Raw genomic sequence first — 7,500 nt, 5'->3', positions numbered from 1 at the left:
TTTCATTTTTGTCGTTTCAATATATTTTATTATGACAGATGTCGTATGTATAATGCAATGGCCATTATTAACCCGATCATTTTCCGTTCTTACAGAGAGGGATAAAACAAAATAAATAAATAAATAAATAAATAAATAAATGAAAGAAAGAAATGAATAAAGAAGGAAATATTCGCGATGTTTTCTCTCGTTCGAGATTTTATTTATTTGTATTTTTATATAATTATTATATAAAAATAAATAAATTCAAGCGAGAATTGGATTATGCAATAGATTTCGACTTGGAATTGATTTCATTTGTCTTTTTTTTTTTCTTTCTTTTTTTTTTTTTTTTTTTTTTTTTTTTTTTTTAATTGAGTCATTTGAAGACGAAGTAATTAAGATATTTTTGTTCTTTTTTTCATTTCTCCCATTTTTTTCTTTCTTTTTTTTTTTTTTTTTTTTTTTTCATATAACAATCTCCACGACGTGGGATAGGTCGATATTGATAAGAGTTATCAATTTGAAAAAATAATGAAAAGAAGAAATAAAAGTTAAAAAGGTAGGATTTAGAAAGATATGAAGAAAAAAATTCGATCGAAAGAAAAAGAAAAAAAAAAAAAAATATATATATATATATATATATATATATATACATATATATAAAGAAATAAACAATAACCTGCGCGCACGCGATGAAAAATGATTCATTCAAGGATATACGAGCAAGATGAAAGAAAACTATGTCAATGTATATCTTGTATGAAATAGGACAGTTATAAAATACGACGAATATGTTCTAATTATAACTTATGCATTAAATTTTACTCACGATTAAGTGTTACGTCAGACTTTGCAGAGAGAGAGAGAGAGAGAGAGAGAGAGAGAAAGAGAGAAAGAGAAAGAGATTAATTTTTTATCATTCGCTCCGTTGATTAAATACAAATAGAAATAAAAACGTATCGTTTATGCATACATACATGTAATTACATTTATATTACAAATTTAAATAATTATTATTATTTAAATATTTATATAAATTTGTATATATATAATTAATAATAATAATAATAATAATAATAATAATAATAATAATAATAATAATAAAATATATATATACATAATACAAAATTAATATTTATTTCGTTTATGCATATATATATATATATAATATATAATATATAATATATAATATATAATATATAATAATTATGTGTATATGTACATAAATGACATCGTCGAAATTTGCAAGTAATTTTTTTTGGATTTCAACGAATCGATCGATATAAAATAATCTCGTTAATCATACTATTTCGCTACGTTATTTCTTCTTTTCTTTTTCTTTTTCTTTTTCTTTTTCAATCATTCTTTTCTTTTTTTTTTTTTTTTATTCAATCGCGCACAAATTTCTTCTTTCATTTCATCTATATTAAAAGTCTCAAATATCAAATCAAATACAACAAGTCTGTGATATATATTTTTAATCTATTTTAAACGTTACCGTATCGAAGTTTCTTTATTTTTATATTTTATACTTTTGTAACGAACGATAAAATCGTGCAATCGATTGGAAGAAGTGGAATATTGAAAAATCTTTCTTTTCTGAATGGACTATTTCTACCAACTAGCAATGACGACGACGACAACGACGAGAACGACGACGACGAGAACGACGATGAAAACTTTCAAGACCATTACTTTTGCGCGGATCATTCGTCCCGCTTTTCGTTATTTCCACGAATGAGAATCGCCGAAATGGAAACGAAGTTTTACACTCATCAACTTTTATTCAAAATTCTAACTCTATTAAACCACCGAAAACGCTCTTGTCTTGTTCTTGTTAATTTATAAAAGCATAACGATCTATCGGATAGAATGTTGCGTTAATTAGAACGCAAAGGAAAGGTTTCGTGTTTTCCAATTAAAAAAAAAAACACAAAAAGAAAACAAAAAAGAAAGAAGAGAGAGAGAGAGAGAGAGAGAGAGAAAAGAAAAAGAACAAAAAAAATAAGTTCGTAAGTTGTGGACTTTAATGTCGATGAATTTATTTAGAAATTCAAATCATCGTAATTCTTTGTATTAATAATCAATTATAATTGTATACGTATTAATAGATTATAGAATGATCGTATAATAGTATACAATATATTATAGTATATGCAATGTATATAATATATTATAGTTATATACATGATATATATATATATATATATATATATATATATATATCTTGTATATACAATATATTATACACATGGTATATAATATATAATAAATTATAACATATATAATTTACAATGCAATTGTATACAATTATATATAATAAATTACAATTGCATAATAATATAACAATAAAGAATATAATCTAATTCAAATTAGACAAATTTCGAGAGATATACACGTAACAATCGTTCGATTAAACTCGTAATTAGAATTACTTCTTTATTATCTTAATCCATTGAAATTTAGATAAAGAGATACAAATAGATATATAGATAGATAGAGAAAGAGAGAGAGAGAGAGAGAAATAATTAAATTATAACAATTAAATCTAATACATCGATATTGTACGTAACTTACGTATGGATGTTCATAGATGAAAATTAATAAGTTTAACGCGAGTCATAGGAGGTCATAGGTCACACATCTGTTAGAACACATCCATGAACAGCTGTCTTAATCTCGACTCGTTCGATATTACGCAATATTATTTTGATCTTTACAAAACACGATCGAATATATTTACTCGAATTACGTAAAATCAATTTCGAAGGACATTCTAGAACAGTGAATCTGTTCAAACTAAACAATTTAAGAAACTACGTATGTTCTAACGTTAATTATCACGAATAAATTAATCGATTATAACGAATAAATCGTATCTAATCGTCGATTAATAAAATAATAAATTATTCTATAAAAGTATATATATAGACGTATACAATGGTACAAATATATCATGGTAAATGTTTAATGTCTTATTATTATTACAAAATATATTACAATAGTTTTGTCATAAGGGACGAACAATTTTTAATATTTATTTATTTTATACAATTAAAAGAAATAAATTAAATCGTAAATTTTCCATTAATTGTATTTTCCCATAAATTACTTCTATTTCGATTACGTCGTTCGTTGAACCAATTGTTTAGGCCGACGATAAAATCGATCGATCTATAATCGATTTTATTATACTACTTGAAAGACTAAATGTCGAGAATTAAGAAATAGAACGGGAAACAGATAACGACTTTGGGCTTTCGAATAAACGAACGGAGCAAATGTCACAGTCTAAATTTAAATCGTAAAAGATTTTACGTATTATACTATTGAACTATAGCCTTTACCTTACTGAAATATAAACAACAATTAAACAACAATGTGTCTATTATTTCGGTCTTATTCATGTTATGAAAAATTACAATAATTCGTTTCTTTCTTCTGTTTTGTTTTGAGAATGAATCGGAGGAACAAAATAAAAAAAAAAAGAAAATAAAACAAAAAAAGAAAAGAAAAAAGACATAGAAAAGTTGTAATTACTTACAACCATTCAACGATACAATTATCGTCTTATATATATATATATATATATATTCTTCTAAAGGATATAAATATCGATTGATAATTCTAATAACATGAGATTTAAAAAAAGAAAAAAAAAATTAACTTTAAAAGAAAATCATCTAAAATAATGTATTACGGTCTTAAAAAAGAAAATTAAATAAATAAAAAAGAAAAAAAAAAAGAAAAGAAAAAAGAAAGAGATAAAATCAAAGAAAAGAAAATAAATAAGAGTATTATTAAGATGGAGATATAATTTTACATTGATTTCGAACGAATTCTCAATTGATATATGAATAGAAACAAATGTTATGAATTTTACAATGGCAATTGACAAATCCAATTTGAACGATCGATCGATTTATTTATTTACTTTATATATTTGTTCGCTTTTTTCTTTTTTTCTTTTTTTTCTATCGAAAGGCCAAAGATAACTATATTATATTCCTCGTAGGAATATTACCGGAAGTCGTAGTATAAAGAAATAAAATTTAAAGAGGATACGTGATCAGCATCGACAAGTTTTATCGAGTGCTAAGAATAAATAAATAATTGATAATTGACTTCGTTCGAAGAAGAAGAAGAAGAAGAAGAAGGAAAAAATATGCGGTCCTCGAAACGATAAATCAAAATAAATAAATCATTATTTTCTTTATATACATATATATGTATATACATAATCTTAATACTTTTGAAACGTGTTTTTGAAAAATACTTTCAATTCTATCGTCGTATCGTGAAATATTCGAATGACCGGGACAGAGTAGCGTTCTAATAAATTTTCCAGGCATATTGTGCCGTTACTGTATTATTCCATTTTAGCCAGACACAGTGACGGATTAACGGAGAGACGGCTTAGGTGGTTATCTATGGGGCCCCGTAATAGAAAAAAGAAAAGAAAAGAAAAGAAAAAAAGAAAAAAGAGAGAGAGAGAGAGAGAGAGGAAAAAGAAGAAGAAAAAAGTCGAAGAAATAGAAAAGAAAAAAAAAGAACAGGAATCTCCCGCAGGATGATGAGACGCGACAAAAAATTCAATAAATAAACAAATAAATAAAAACAAATCCATGTTGTAGAAAATAAAATTGCATCGTTAATATCATCCATCGATCCGACTATAATATAATTTTTATTTCGACATTTCGTTACAATTTCAAAATAAAATACGATCGAATTTTGTACGTTGCACATTTCAATTCGTCATTCACGCGAAGTAAAAAAAAAAAAAAAAAGAAAAAGAAAAAGAAAAAGAAAAAAAAGAAAATTCTAACGAACAAAAAGCACTTTAATAAAAATATTATCTAATTTGATTTATTTCAATGACAAATTGGAGGAGGAAGGGGGTGGGAGAGAGCTCGGGGGGGGGGGGAGATGGCGGGGCGGGAATAAAGGAATAGAGATATAGCGATGAATTTACTATAAACATTTCTAATGCTACGGGCATCTACGAAAGTTAAATCCGACATTGTCTAGACGTACGACTTCTCAACTCTTTTCTTTTACGCAACAAGGATCGACTTAGTCGTAAGGAAGAAAAGATAAAAAGAGAGAGAGAGAGAGAGAGAGAGAGAGAGAGGGGGGGAAAAGGAAAAAAAGGAAAAAGAAAAACAAAAAAGAAAAAAAAGAAAAAAGAAAAAAGAAAAGAAAAAAAAGAAAAAACCGATATAAAGATATGCAATGAACGAACTTTCCTCTTTGGACGTACTTATTTGAATATTCTAAAAGCGTACGTGATCGACGTAAATAAATACACGAACACTCCCTTAGATCCAAGATAGATCGAAGGATCTTAATCCTCTTTTCCTCTTCCTCTTCCTCTTCCTCTCTCTCTCTCTTTCTCTCTCTCTCTCTCTCTCTCTCTCTCTCTCTGTCTTTTTTTTTCTTTCTCTATCTATTCCTTCATTCGCATAGAATAATTTATTTCCAAGAAAACCTACAAACGCATTTTCATAAATAATTAACTAAGGTAGATATTAACATATTATAATAAGTACGTATTTATGTATTATAATTATTTATCGATTTTAAAAGCGTTTTTATTTCGCAATACAAAGATCTAATCAAAATATCGTGGGAGAAAGAGAGAAAGAGAAACATTTCAAATTTCGTAATAAATATATTAATAAAATAATTACACGCTTTTTAATAATCTTCCTTATTTATTTCATTATTTATCAATATCATTAACTTATTATTTTTATTATCACTTTAATAGAATCTTTTTCTTTTTCTAAGTATATATATATATATATATATATATATATATATTTTTTTTTTCTTTTCTTCCTTTAAATCCTCAAATATATAAACCGAAATAAATTCTTACGACGTTTTTAATTAACATTTGCCAAATTGACGATTAATTAATTAATTATTTATATTAAATACAACATCAAGATGACGTATCTTTCACAAAGAATAAAAACGTCCATGTACATATATGTATATATATGTATATATATGTACATAAGGCTACATACATACGTTATCCATCTCATATATATATACATATATATATATATATATATATATATATATATATATATATATATATATATATGGATTAATATAAATGATAAATAGAATCAAGGAAGATTGTTTGTTCCGAGAGAAATAAGAGAAAGGTATAAAAACGTGGTTATATATTTGTATTAATTATCGATTCTACATCCTGTTTATATCTAAACGAAGTAAAATTTATTTCCGCTTGATAAAAAAATATCGAAAGAAATTTCTATACGTATGTATTTACTATTGACTTATTCGATTTCGATTTCTCCCAATAATGCATTGTTGTCGTACAAAACAATGTCTGTCTCTCTCTCTCTCTCTCTCTCTCTCTCTCTCTCTTTCTCTCTTTCTCTCTCTCTTTCTCTCTTTCTCTCTGGACTATATAATAAAAAGAAGAAACATTCCGACATGGAATTAATGTGAGATTGGAAGAGAGAGAGAGAAAGAGAGAGAGAGAGAAATAGAAAAATTCATTCTATTTTTCGATCATTTTAAATAATATTAGACAAATGCACATAAACAAATACGCTCTTTTCCATTCATTTCGTTTACTATTATCTCAAATGTAATAAATATTGATTAGATAAGTATATACAGATAGACATTTTATTTTGTAAATATTAAATCTTTTATTAAGTATTAAATTATTACAAACGTAATTAAGAATGCTCTTGTCTGTCTATACGGACTATATCGTGTTAATTGTATTTCGAAAAAAAGAATAAAAAAATAAAAAGATAATTAAAAAAACGGAGAGAAAAAAAGAACATAAAATAACGTAGATGAGGTGGAAATTAGAGAAGGAAAAAGAGGAGGAGGAGGAGGAGGAGGACGAGGAGGAGGACGAAGGACAAAGTCCTTCTTATAACAACTTATATTTTTCTAAGTGAAAAGAAAATTGGAATATTTATTGAACCATGATGGTAATTCGCTTTGTTACGAAATTGACTCACCTAAGATGGCCTTTCAAATCTATTTCTTTCTCTCCTCTCTCTCTCTCTCTCTCTCTCTCTCTCTCTCTCTCTCTCTCTCTATCTCTATCTCTCGAACACGGATTTTCATTTAAGTAAACGTACGAAGCATTCGTATCGAAATATACTTTGATGAATCTTTAAAGTTCTCCTTCTTTGCCAATAGAAATATACTTCTAATGTAATTTTAAGAGAATTAAAAGAAAAAAAAAAAAAAAAGAGAAAAAAAAAAAGAAAAAAGAAGAAAAAAGAAAGAAAAGAAGAAATACAACGAATTAAATTAAACGTTCAACGAAATCGTTCAATAAATGAGATTAGCATTGGTTTGTGGGGGAAGGGGGAGGGAACAAAAAGAAATGAAAAAGAAGAAAACCAAAATAAAAAAAAATATATATATAATCGCTCGACGTTATTTGTTAGAAAGAGAAAAAAAATCGTCGTCGATCTTGTTAATATAAAAAAGAAGGGGAAGAAAAAG

At 26.2% G+C, this 7,500-nt stretch overlaps 2 protein-coding genes across 10 annotated transcripts in view; one reads left to right on the top strand and one right to left on the bottom strand.

Annotated features, from left to right (window-relative positions):
• Positions 1–7,500, top strand: part of LOC124956573 (SET and MYND domain-containing protein 4) — a 44,506-nt gene that overhangs the window by 2,090 nt on the left and 34,916 nt on the right. The window lies entirely within an intron of this gene.
• LOC124956575 (growth factor receptor-bound protein 10-like) overlaps positions 1–7,500 on the bottom strand; it is a 437,491-nt gene that overhangs the window by 399,548 nt on the left and 30,443 nt on the right. The window lies entirely within an intron of this gene.

Source organism: Vespa velutina, chromosome 22, assembly GCF_912470025.1.
Source record: "Vespa velutina chromosome 22, iVesVel2.1, whole genome shotgun sequence".
Lineage (NCBI taxonomy): Eukaryota > Metazoa > Arthropoda > Insecta > Hymenoptera > Vespidae > Vespa > Vespa velutina.
This window is presented reverse-complemented; position numbering and strand designations above follow the sequence as displayed.